Source organism: Poromitra crassiceps (assembly GCF_964638095.1).
Source record: "Poromitra crassiceps genome assembly, chromosome: 14".
NCBI lineage: Eukaryota > Metazoa > Chordata > Actinopteri > Beryciformes > Melamphaidae > Poromitra > Poromitra crassiceps.
Window position 1 is genome coordinate 13,786,370 of NC_139633.1, and position 10,000 is coordinate 13,796,369.

A 10,000-nucleotide genomic window follows, 5' to 3' on the forward strand; every position below is an offset into this window, starting at 1 on the left:
ACACACATGCGACTCATATCGTGTCGCAACCTGTGGTTTCAGAAACAGCTGGCATCATCTCCCACAGGTCATGGCTGTAAGAACAAAAGGTATTATTTGCTTATGAGTTATCAGTGTTTCAACAGGAAAAACAATGATGACACGTGGTCGTGATAACGTTCGCCCAAACTAAATCAACAGCCAGCACCAGGGCAATATCACAAACACACTGATACTTGATTCCTCCTCACCAGTACAAATCAGTGCCACAACAAAAATGCTAAAATGGCTCGTTAACATTCTGTCAAGATGTACAGAAGAGAGTTTTACACCAGTTACTGGAGGAGTCACATAGCTTGTCCAGCAGTCAGATGTGCGTTTACTGCGGTGGTTGAATCCCCGATCCTGTCTGCCTGGCCTGGGCTAGCAGCTAAATGCTAACTATGCTGAATGGGGAGAACGGGGGAGATTTCCCCCATGCTGACCCATTGACCAGACGTCTATGACGAGACACCAAATGTGAAGATAAATGCTAGTATCTGGCAGCCTGTATGACTTAATTGCCAGAATTAACAAGCGTCCCGCCAATCATAAAGTTGTCAGGCAGACTGAGTCACTGCAGATCTTCACAGAATAACCAAGTCTCCAGGGACAAACCAAGTCCAAGTCTCCAGGGACAAACCAAGTCTCCAGGGACAAACCAAGTCTCCAGGGACAAACCAAGTCTCCAGGGACAAACCAAGTCTCCAGGGACAAACCAAGTCATCAGCATGGTTTGAACCACAGTGCCAAACAGGGCCACTCTAACCTGTTTTCAGCTACAGGGTCTAACAAGACAACACAAGCCCAAGTCAAAATTGTAAACTGCAGTACACCCTCCCAACCACTGAGCACCGGACCGATACATCCGGCGCTGTGGAGCAGTTGAACCCGAAATGACACAGCTGAAGAAGGCTGTGTTTGAGCTTAACTCATTCACCGCCAAAGACGTCTTTGACGTGTTATCAGCAATGGCCTTCCCCGCCAAGGACGTGTTTGACGTGTTTTTGTTTTTATTGGTGCAGCGCCTGCAGCAAACACTTGCCCAGCCTGTCACACAGACACAGGTCCCTGCCTTCAAAGGGTAGCCGACAGCACGCGATCAAACACATACCGCAGCTGTTGTTTTGAAATTGAGCAGGAGGAAAAGCAGAGAACGGGTAACGCTTCCTTGTGCAGACAGGACAAAACGCCATTGAAACGCCGAGCTGGAGTCGCCTTCCTCTGTGCCAGCCATGAGAAAACGGGAGAAAGTAATCAAGAGATGTGTTTGATCATCGGAGGAATGAGGAAATGATCGATCAGTTTGCGAGGGCGGTGATGACGTGTTGAATAGCCGAGGGGAAAACGGGAACGATCAAATAGCAGAGTTGATATGACAGGGACGAGGACCAGAACAAATCAAAAATAAACACAGGAACAGCTAGGCAGCAGCGGGCAGAAGGCACTCACAGCAGCCCGCTGTCCTTCTCAAGAGCTCTTGAGTTGGTTCATGAAATCGCTGGGCTGCGTGCCCTCCAGTGTTGCTCCTGGCCAATCCCAGCGCCACAGGGCGTGGTTATTGCTTATCCTATGTTGGGTTAGAAATCTAAAAGGGGGATCGTGTGTGTGTGTGTGTGTGTGTGTGTGTGTGTGTGTGTCTGTCTGTCTGTCTGTCTGTCTGTCTGTCTGTCTGTCTGTCTGTCTGTCGGTGTGTCTGTCTGTCTGTCTGTCTGTCTGTCTGTCTGCACACTCACACCGAGTAAACTGTATTGTTGAATGTAAAAAAAAAAGCACTTCATGTGTGTATATATATATATATATATATATTTTTTTTTTGTCATTTGTGTCCTAACGAATAATATTTACATGTCTGATGTCAATACAGTTCAAAATAAAAGAATTGAGAGTGAGTTATGCCTGAGATTGTGCCCTTTTACAAAAATGCTTTTTTCTCCCTTTTCTCTTCCCAGACAGGCTTTTTTGGTGAACATGGGGTGTATAAAAAGGGTTATAAGTAGAGTACAGAACATGCTAAAAGCTAACTTTCTTTTTGGGGATGAAAGTAGAGACTTAGATCTTCATTTCGAGGTATTGGACATCACTGTAGTCCTAGTACAGAATTTACTGTGGGTCTTGAAAGATGACCAAACATTATGGAAATACTTGGCCTGTGCCAAAAATGCCAGTCAGATATTGGCAGTGAATGAGTTAAGTTAGTGAACCACTAGTCGTAATGCTGCATTATGATGCCTGGTTTTGTTTCTTTCCTCCAATAACCGGCCGGGCTTTGTCGGACCTCCTCCACTTAAGTAAGTTCTGATTCAGTCCATGACGTCACAGGTTGATTCAGTCCATGTCACAGGTTGATTCAGTCCATGTCACAGGTTGATTCAGTTCATGTTACAGGTTGATTCAGTCCATGTCACAGGTTGATTCAGTCCATGTCACAGGTTGATTCAGTTCATGTTACAGGTTGATTCAGTTCATGTTACAGGTTGATTCAGTCCATGTTACAGGTTGATTCAGTCCATGTTACAGGTTGATTCAGTCCACGTTACAGGTTGATTCAGTCCATGTTACAGGTTGATTCAGTCCACGTTACAGGTTGATTCAGTCCATGTTACAGGTTGATTCAGTCCATGTTACAGGTTGATTCAGTCCATGTTACAGCTGATTCAGTCCATGTTACAGCGTGATTCAGACCATGTTACAGGTTGATTCAGTCCATGTTACAGGTTGATTCAGTCCATGTTACAGGTTGATTCAGTCCACGTTACAGGTTGATTCAGTCCATGTTACAGGTTGATTCAGTCCATGTTACAGCTTGATTCAGTCCACGTTACAGGTTGATTCAGTTCATGTTACAGGTTGATTCAGTCCATGTTACAGGTTGATTCAGACCATGTTACAGCTTGATTCAGTCCATGTTACAGCGTGATTCAGACCATGTTACAGGTTGTGCAGCTTCTGTCACTCAGTTAGTATATATATTAGGGATGTTCATTTTGAAAATTTTCCAAAATCGATAATCGGTGAGAATTAACGATCAATTATCGATTATCGATTTTATTAATACTTAGAAAATTTTCAATATTTTCATTTTTTTTTTTAACAAAATGAATGCCTATGGCAGAAAATACGAAAGACAACGTGTTCTCCTCAATGAACTCTTTATTTCAATGTGTCTCCTCTTCAACACTGCTGTCCCCGGCGCATGCCGGTGTGAATTTCTCATGTTTAAAACAGTTTTGTTGGCACAAAGGCCCATGCCCAGCCAGAAAACTAGAGACTATATGAAGCTCCACCTCACGTTAGTCGGCTGTGCAATGGAGTGGGGCGAGGAGGAACGAATTCCACCCAAACCTAGTCCAAATTTTTTTTTTTTTTTTTTTTTTTTTTTTTTTTTTTAATAATTAAAAAATCGATCCAAATGCCACAGGATCGATTCCAATCCTTAACGATCGATTATCGATTTTCGATAATTGATGAACATCCCTAATATATATATATATATATATATATATATATATATATACACAACACTAAATTGTTGGATAAATAGCTGGCCTCCCGCTGACCTGATTTGCTTCAGTAGCAGCTTTGAACTCTCCATGTCTCTGTCTCTCTCTGTCTGAATGCATATTGCTCTCTGTCTGTCTGTCTGTCTCTAGTCTAGACCAGTACTACTTGTACACAGCCCTGTCTGTCTGTCTGTCTGTCTGTCTGTCTGTCTGTCTCTAGTCTAGACCAGTACTACTTGTACACAGCCCTGTCTGTCTTCGCTCTGTAGAGACATGTAATCTCTCTCTTACACTGACAGAAGACATGGACATCAAACAGAGACAGAGACGGAAGAGACTGAAGAAACTTTTGAATTAACCGTTTCACTTGACTTGATCCCTCCATTTCCTCATTCTCTCTCTAACTAAGGCTGCTTTCTCACTGGGAACGATTGCTTTTGTTCCGTTCCGTTCTGCACCCGGGAACGATTGCCATGCCTGGAGTTTATCCTCGCCCGTGTGTTGTCTATGTGGTTCGGAACGGTTGCCTTTTCACACTCGCAAGTGTTCCGTGCCCGGCCACGCCAAAGCGCTCCCCAGACCACCATTTCAAGTGGATCCTGTCACGGTTCCCTGTTGCGTGCCCGGGCGCGGAACGGAACGTTTGCACTCGTCAAACGTCCCAAAACCGGGGTCAATTTGGGGACAATGTGCTCGGGAACGGTACCGGGGCGCCAGTGTGAAAGCACCCTAACTAACTAACTCTCTCTCTCTCTCTCTCTCTCTCTCTGACCCCGCCCTGGCTTCATCCCTGCTCTGGTTAGAATAGAAATTAGCCCTGCCTACCTGCCTGGTTGGTGTTGTTCTAAGAAAAGAAACTGATTTTCAGGCGCCTCATTCACTGACATCCCACCAATGACATCAACTCCATCCATGTGCCTCCATTATGTATTGCTCATGCTCACTCTCTTCTGTTTGTGTTTGGCATCATCTTGTCTCTCTTGTGTCTTTGGGGTTGGGGTTAGGGTTATCATCTTGTCTCTCATGTCTTTGGGGTTAGGGTTATCATCTTGTCTCTCTCATGTCTTTGGGGTTGGGGTTAGGGTTATCATCTTGTCTCTCATGTCTTTGGGGTTAGGGTTATCATCTTGTCTCTCATGTCTTTGGGGTTAGGGTTAGGGTTATCATCTTGTCTCTCATGTCTTTGGGGTTAGGGTTATCATCTTGTCTCTCATGTCTTTGGGGTTAGGGTTAGGGTTATCATCTTGTCTCTCATGTCTTTGGGGTTAGGGTTATCATCTTGTCTCTCATGTCTTTGGGGTTAGGGTTAGGGTTATCTTGTCTCTCATGTCTTTGGGGTTAGGGTTATCATCTTGTCTCTCATGTCTTTGGGGTTAGGGTTAGGGTTATCATCTTGTCTCTCATGTCTTTGGGGTTAGGGTTATCATCTTGTCTCTCATGTCTTTGGGGTTAGGGTTAGGGTTATCATCTTGTCTCTCATGTCTTTGGGGTTAGGGTTAGGGTTATCATCTTGTCTCTCATGTCTTTGGGGTTAGGGTTATCATATTGTCTCTCATGTCTTTGGGGTTAGAGGTTAGGGTTATCTCCCTCACAGCACATCCACCTCCTCTCTGTCTGAATCAGCCCTGCTGCCACCGAGCATGTGTGAATGCTCCATTCACATTCACATTCAGATTGCCTTTGATAAATGCTGTTTGCTTTGCTTTGTTTTCCTAAGAGGCAGCGCCTGCCTCTCCCTCCTCTGCTATCCCACCCTGACTGACTGACTGACTGACTGCCTGCCTCTCCCTCCTCTGCTATCCCACCCTGACTGACTGACTGACTGCCTGCCTCTCCCTCCTCTGCTATCCCACCCTGACTGACTGACTGACTGACTGCCTCTCCCTCCTCTGCTATCCCACCCTGACTGACTGACTGCCTCTCCCTCCTCTGCTATCCCACCCTGACTGACTGCCTGCCTCTCCCTCCTCTGCTATCCCACCCTGACTGACTGACTGCCTCTCCCTCCTCTGCTATCCCACCCTGACTGACTGACTGCCTACCTCTCCTTCCTCTGCTATCCCACCCTTACTGACTGACTGCCTGCCTCTCCCTCCTCTGCTATCCCACCCTGACTGACTGACTGACTGCCTGCCTCTCCCTCCTCTGCTATCCCACCCTGACTGACTGCCTGCCTCTCCCTCCTCTGCTATCCCACCCTGACTGACTGCCTGCCTCTCCCTCCTCTGCTATCCCACCCTGACTGACTGACTGCCTGCCTCTCCCTCCTCTGCTATCCCACCCTTACTGACTGACTGCCTGCCTCTCCCTCCTCTGCTATCCCACCCTGACTGACTGACTGACTGACTGCCTCTCCCTCCTCTGCTATCCCACCCTGACTGACTGACTGACTGCCTGCCTCTCCCTCCTCTGCTATCCCACCCTGACTGACTGACTGACTGACTGACTCTCCCTCCTCTGCTATCCCACCCTGACTGACTGCCTGCCTCTCCCTCCTCTGCTATCCCACCCTGACTACTGACTGACTGCCTGCCTCTCCCTCCTCTGCTATCCCACCCTGACTGACTGATGGAGTGACTGCCTGACTCTCCCTCCTCTGCTATCCCACCCTGACTGACTGACTGCCTGCCTCTCCCTCCTCTGCTATCCCACCCTGACTGACTGACTGCCTGCCTCTCCCTCCTCTGCTATCCCACCCTGACTGACTGACTGACTGCCTGCCTGCCTCTCCCTCCTCTGCTATCCCACCCTGACTGACTGACGGACTGACTGCCTGACTCTCCCTCCTCTGCTATCCCACCCTGACTGCCTGCCTCTCCCTCCTCTGCTATCCCACCCTGACTGACTGACTGACTGCCTGCCTCTTCCTCCTCTGCTATCCCACCCTGACTGACTGACTGACTGCCTCTTCCTCCTCTGCTATCCCACCCTGACTGACTGACTGACTGACTGCCTCTCCCTCCTCTGCTATCCCACCCTGACTGACTGCCTGACTGACTGACTGCATCTCCCTCCTCTGCTATCCCATCCTGACTGACTGACTGACTGCCTCTCCCTCCTCTGCTATCCCATCCTGACTGACTGACTGACTGCCTCTCCCTCCTCTGCTATCCCACCCTGACTGACTGACTGACTGACTGACTGACAGGAGCAGAGAAAGTACTCCGTTCAATTGGAATTTTATTGTTGTAATATTAAATTATTTAGTTGAGACAGGCTTACTCCAAAAACAATTAACTAGTTCAGCACTAGGCAGGCAGTCTGCCTTCCTTCAGAGTGCACAGATGGCAGATGGCAAACACACACTTCAGATTCCTGCTGGTGTATTGTGTGTGTGTGTGTGTGTGTGTGTGTGTGTGTGTGTGTGTGTGTGTGTGTGAGTGTGAGTGTGAGTGTGAGTGTGTGTGTGTGTGTGTCTGTGTCTGTGTGTGTGTGTGTGTGTGTGTGTGTGTGCGCGCACGTGTGTGTGTGTGTGTGTGTGTGTGCGCGCGCGCACGTGTGTGTGTGTGTGTGTGTGTGTGTCATCTTCAATAGTGCCGCCACTTTAATAAAAGAGGTATCAAGGAAGCAGAGTAAAAAGGTTGGTTAAGCCCTTCATCTGCTCAAGCAGTTCCCTGCCACAGCTCAGGCGCTCGGCCAGATAGATAGCGTACAGTAGCAGACAGTGCCAGACCAGACCAATCGAGAGGTGATCTCGCTCAAATCTAAGGGCGTGTGTGTGTGTGTGTGTGTGTCATGACTGACAGGACCATGATGATAGTGATGATGATGATGATGAAGATGTAACCATGTGACACCCCCTGCTCCCTCCTTGCAGGAGGTGGTCAGGCTGCAGGTTCAGCTACAGAGCAGCAGCAGCAGCCTGGAGCCGGTACGCAATAAGTGTCTTGCCTAAGGGCACTTTGGCAGAGCAGACGCTTACAACACAGAGGGTCTGGTTGAAGGACAACCTTCCTGTTCATTAGTCCACCTTGCTGCCCAGTAGTCACGTAGTGATTGTCAGCTGGAGGCAGATGGAGCATCTTCAGCATCACATAAACACACACCACACATACAGGGATATTTGGCCCTGGCCTCCCGAGTGGAACGACTCACTTTCCTCACTCCAATCACAACACACCGTGCCTCTCCATCTTCTGTCCCAGGCTGAAAACTCATTTCCACATGTAGCCTACCTCACCTCACCTCACCCTGTTCCTCTGCTCTCTCACTCCACTTAAACACATGGAAACTAGCCTTGGCTATAATCTGGCTTGTTTACAAGCCGTTTTGTAATATATTAATGCATCGGAGTCTTGTTCATTAACTTGCACTGTCCCTTCGCAAATAAACAAACATCCCCCTCTGCCTCTATATTTAGCTGTTGTTATTATTCTGTTTCTTTCCCTTGCACTCATTCTTCTATGATCGTCTTCACAGGTGTACTGCTGCAAGAGCCCTGACCTTTGCTCTCGTTATTTTGGGTTGAGTCTTCTTTCATAATATAGGAGGAACTGAAGGTTACGCTGTGGTTGCTCTGAAAAGTGTGTGCTTAAAAATGCAGATGATCCAAACTCGCTCTCACCCACACACAGACCCAAGCAGTATGGGACACTCCAGCAGAAGTAAAATGTTATATCACAGGCAATACCGGACGACAGATTCCTGACCTATATATCCTTGACCATCTGAGACCACACACACACACACACACACACACACACACACACACACACACACACACACACACACACACACACACACACACACACACACACACACACACACACACACACACACACACTCTCTCTCTCTAGATAAACTGATAGAGTAACATTCCCTGATCACTTGTCACCAGCCAGTCTGAGACTGAGACAAGACCTGCAACCTGCTCGACTAGTTTGGAGGACAGAGAAACATTTAGACGACTTCCTGCAGAATCTGCCTTTACAAAGTGAACCCCTAACCTTACAAACAGCACTAAATATGCTTCGTCAAAAATCATCCACAAATTCTGAAATCACAACTTCAATCCCATCGTGGCAGCTTGCTGTATGTGGGGAGAGCTCATCATCAGCCCCCTGAAAAGATCACGTTAGATGTGTTTCACATTTATCAGTTAAGTAAGAGATAAACTAAACACACATTTACGTAGAACACGTAGCGCATAATGAACCTATGAGCCATATATCCTATCATTACCATAACAACATCAAACTCAACGCTGTACACTCGTGCTTAGATAAGCAGTTTTGGGTGCGTACCTCTCTCGCCTCGGGCAAAAAACGTGAACTTCCTAGCTGTGTACGGGCCAGAAGTTAACATCCAGCAGTCCTGCTGTTTTTCCCAGTTGCAGTGTGGATGTTTGGTGTCGGCAGAGAGCGATAATCCTCCTCGAAATGTGAAGTGTTGTACTCCCAAAGACCTGTTGCTGACAGCTCTGTGTCACACAAACAACATGGCTGACGAGTGTTCAGCTCTGCCTGGGCGGCGCTGTTAACGTCTGACCGCTCACTGAGTGGGAGGAGAGAGGGAGGGATGGAGAGAGAGAGAGAGAGAGAGAGAGAGAGAGAGAGAGAGAGACAGAGGGAGAGAGAGAGAGAGAGGGGGGGGGGGGAGTATGGAGAGAGAGAGGGATGGAATTTGATAGGACAGAAAGACAGACAGACAGACAGACAGACAGACAGACAGACAGACAGACAGACAGACAGACAGACAGACAGACAGACAGGCAGACAGACAGACAGACAGACAGACAACACCAGCAGAAACTTACCATATAATAACTGGCTTATTTATTTGGTATCCTATAATAATTATACTAATACTTAATATTAATAATAATAATCAAGTCATATAGGACCTGAGCCTGTCCTGAATGTGCCAGGGACCGTGTTGATAAGGGAAAAGGCATGTGATCATTGGTGCTCATCTCACATGAGCTTGCCTGACACTTTACCAGAGTCTCCTACACCTACACATTTCGTGTTTCTTCTTTGTAGCCTACCAATTATTGCTAGTGGACAGACAATTCTCATATCTGACATCTGATTGCCCGCCTATAATGAGTCATGACAGGCTTTGTAAATCTTATCTCTGGATGACATGGCTTTTTCAGATGTGTATATTATGTAACAATTGAAAGATACCTTAAAAACATAAAAGTCACCTCAATTTGTTTCTGTGACCCCCAACAGTATACGGCACTACCATTACTGCTTTGCATTGTCATAAACTGTGCTACTAGCTGACTGGGAAGACGGAGAGGACTGAAATGGTGGTTGACGCTGCTAAAAGGTTCCTGGATCATGCTGGATGTGATGGAAGTATCTGGAGCAGAGATAGATAAAACTCAGTCAGACACCTGCGTCTGAGTAATAGTCATGACTCATGGGTAATAGCATCGTATCGTAGTATAAGAAGAAGTAATTCAGTAGGTGGCGGTATGCACATAAATTGTTTGCGATCCGCAATTAATTCGAGATAAGAAGAAGAAGAAG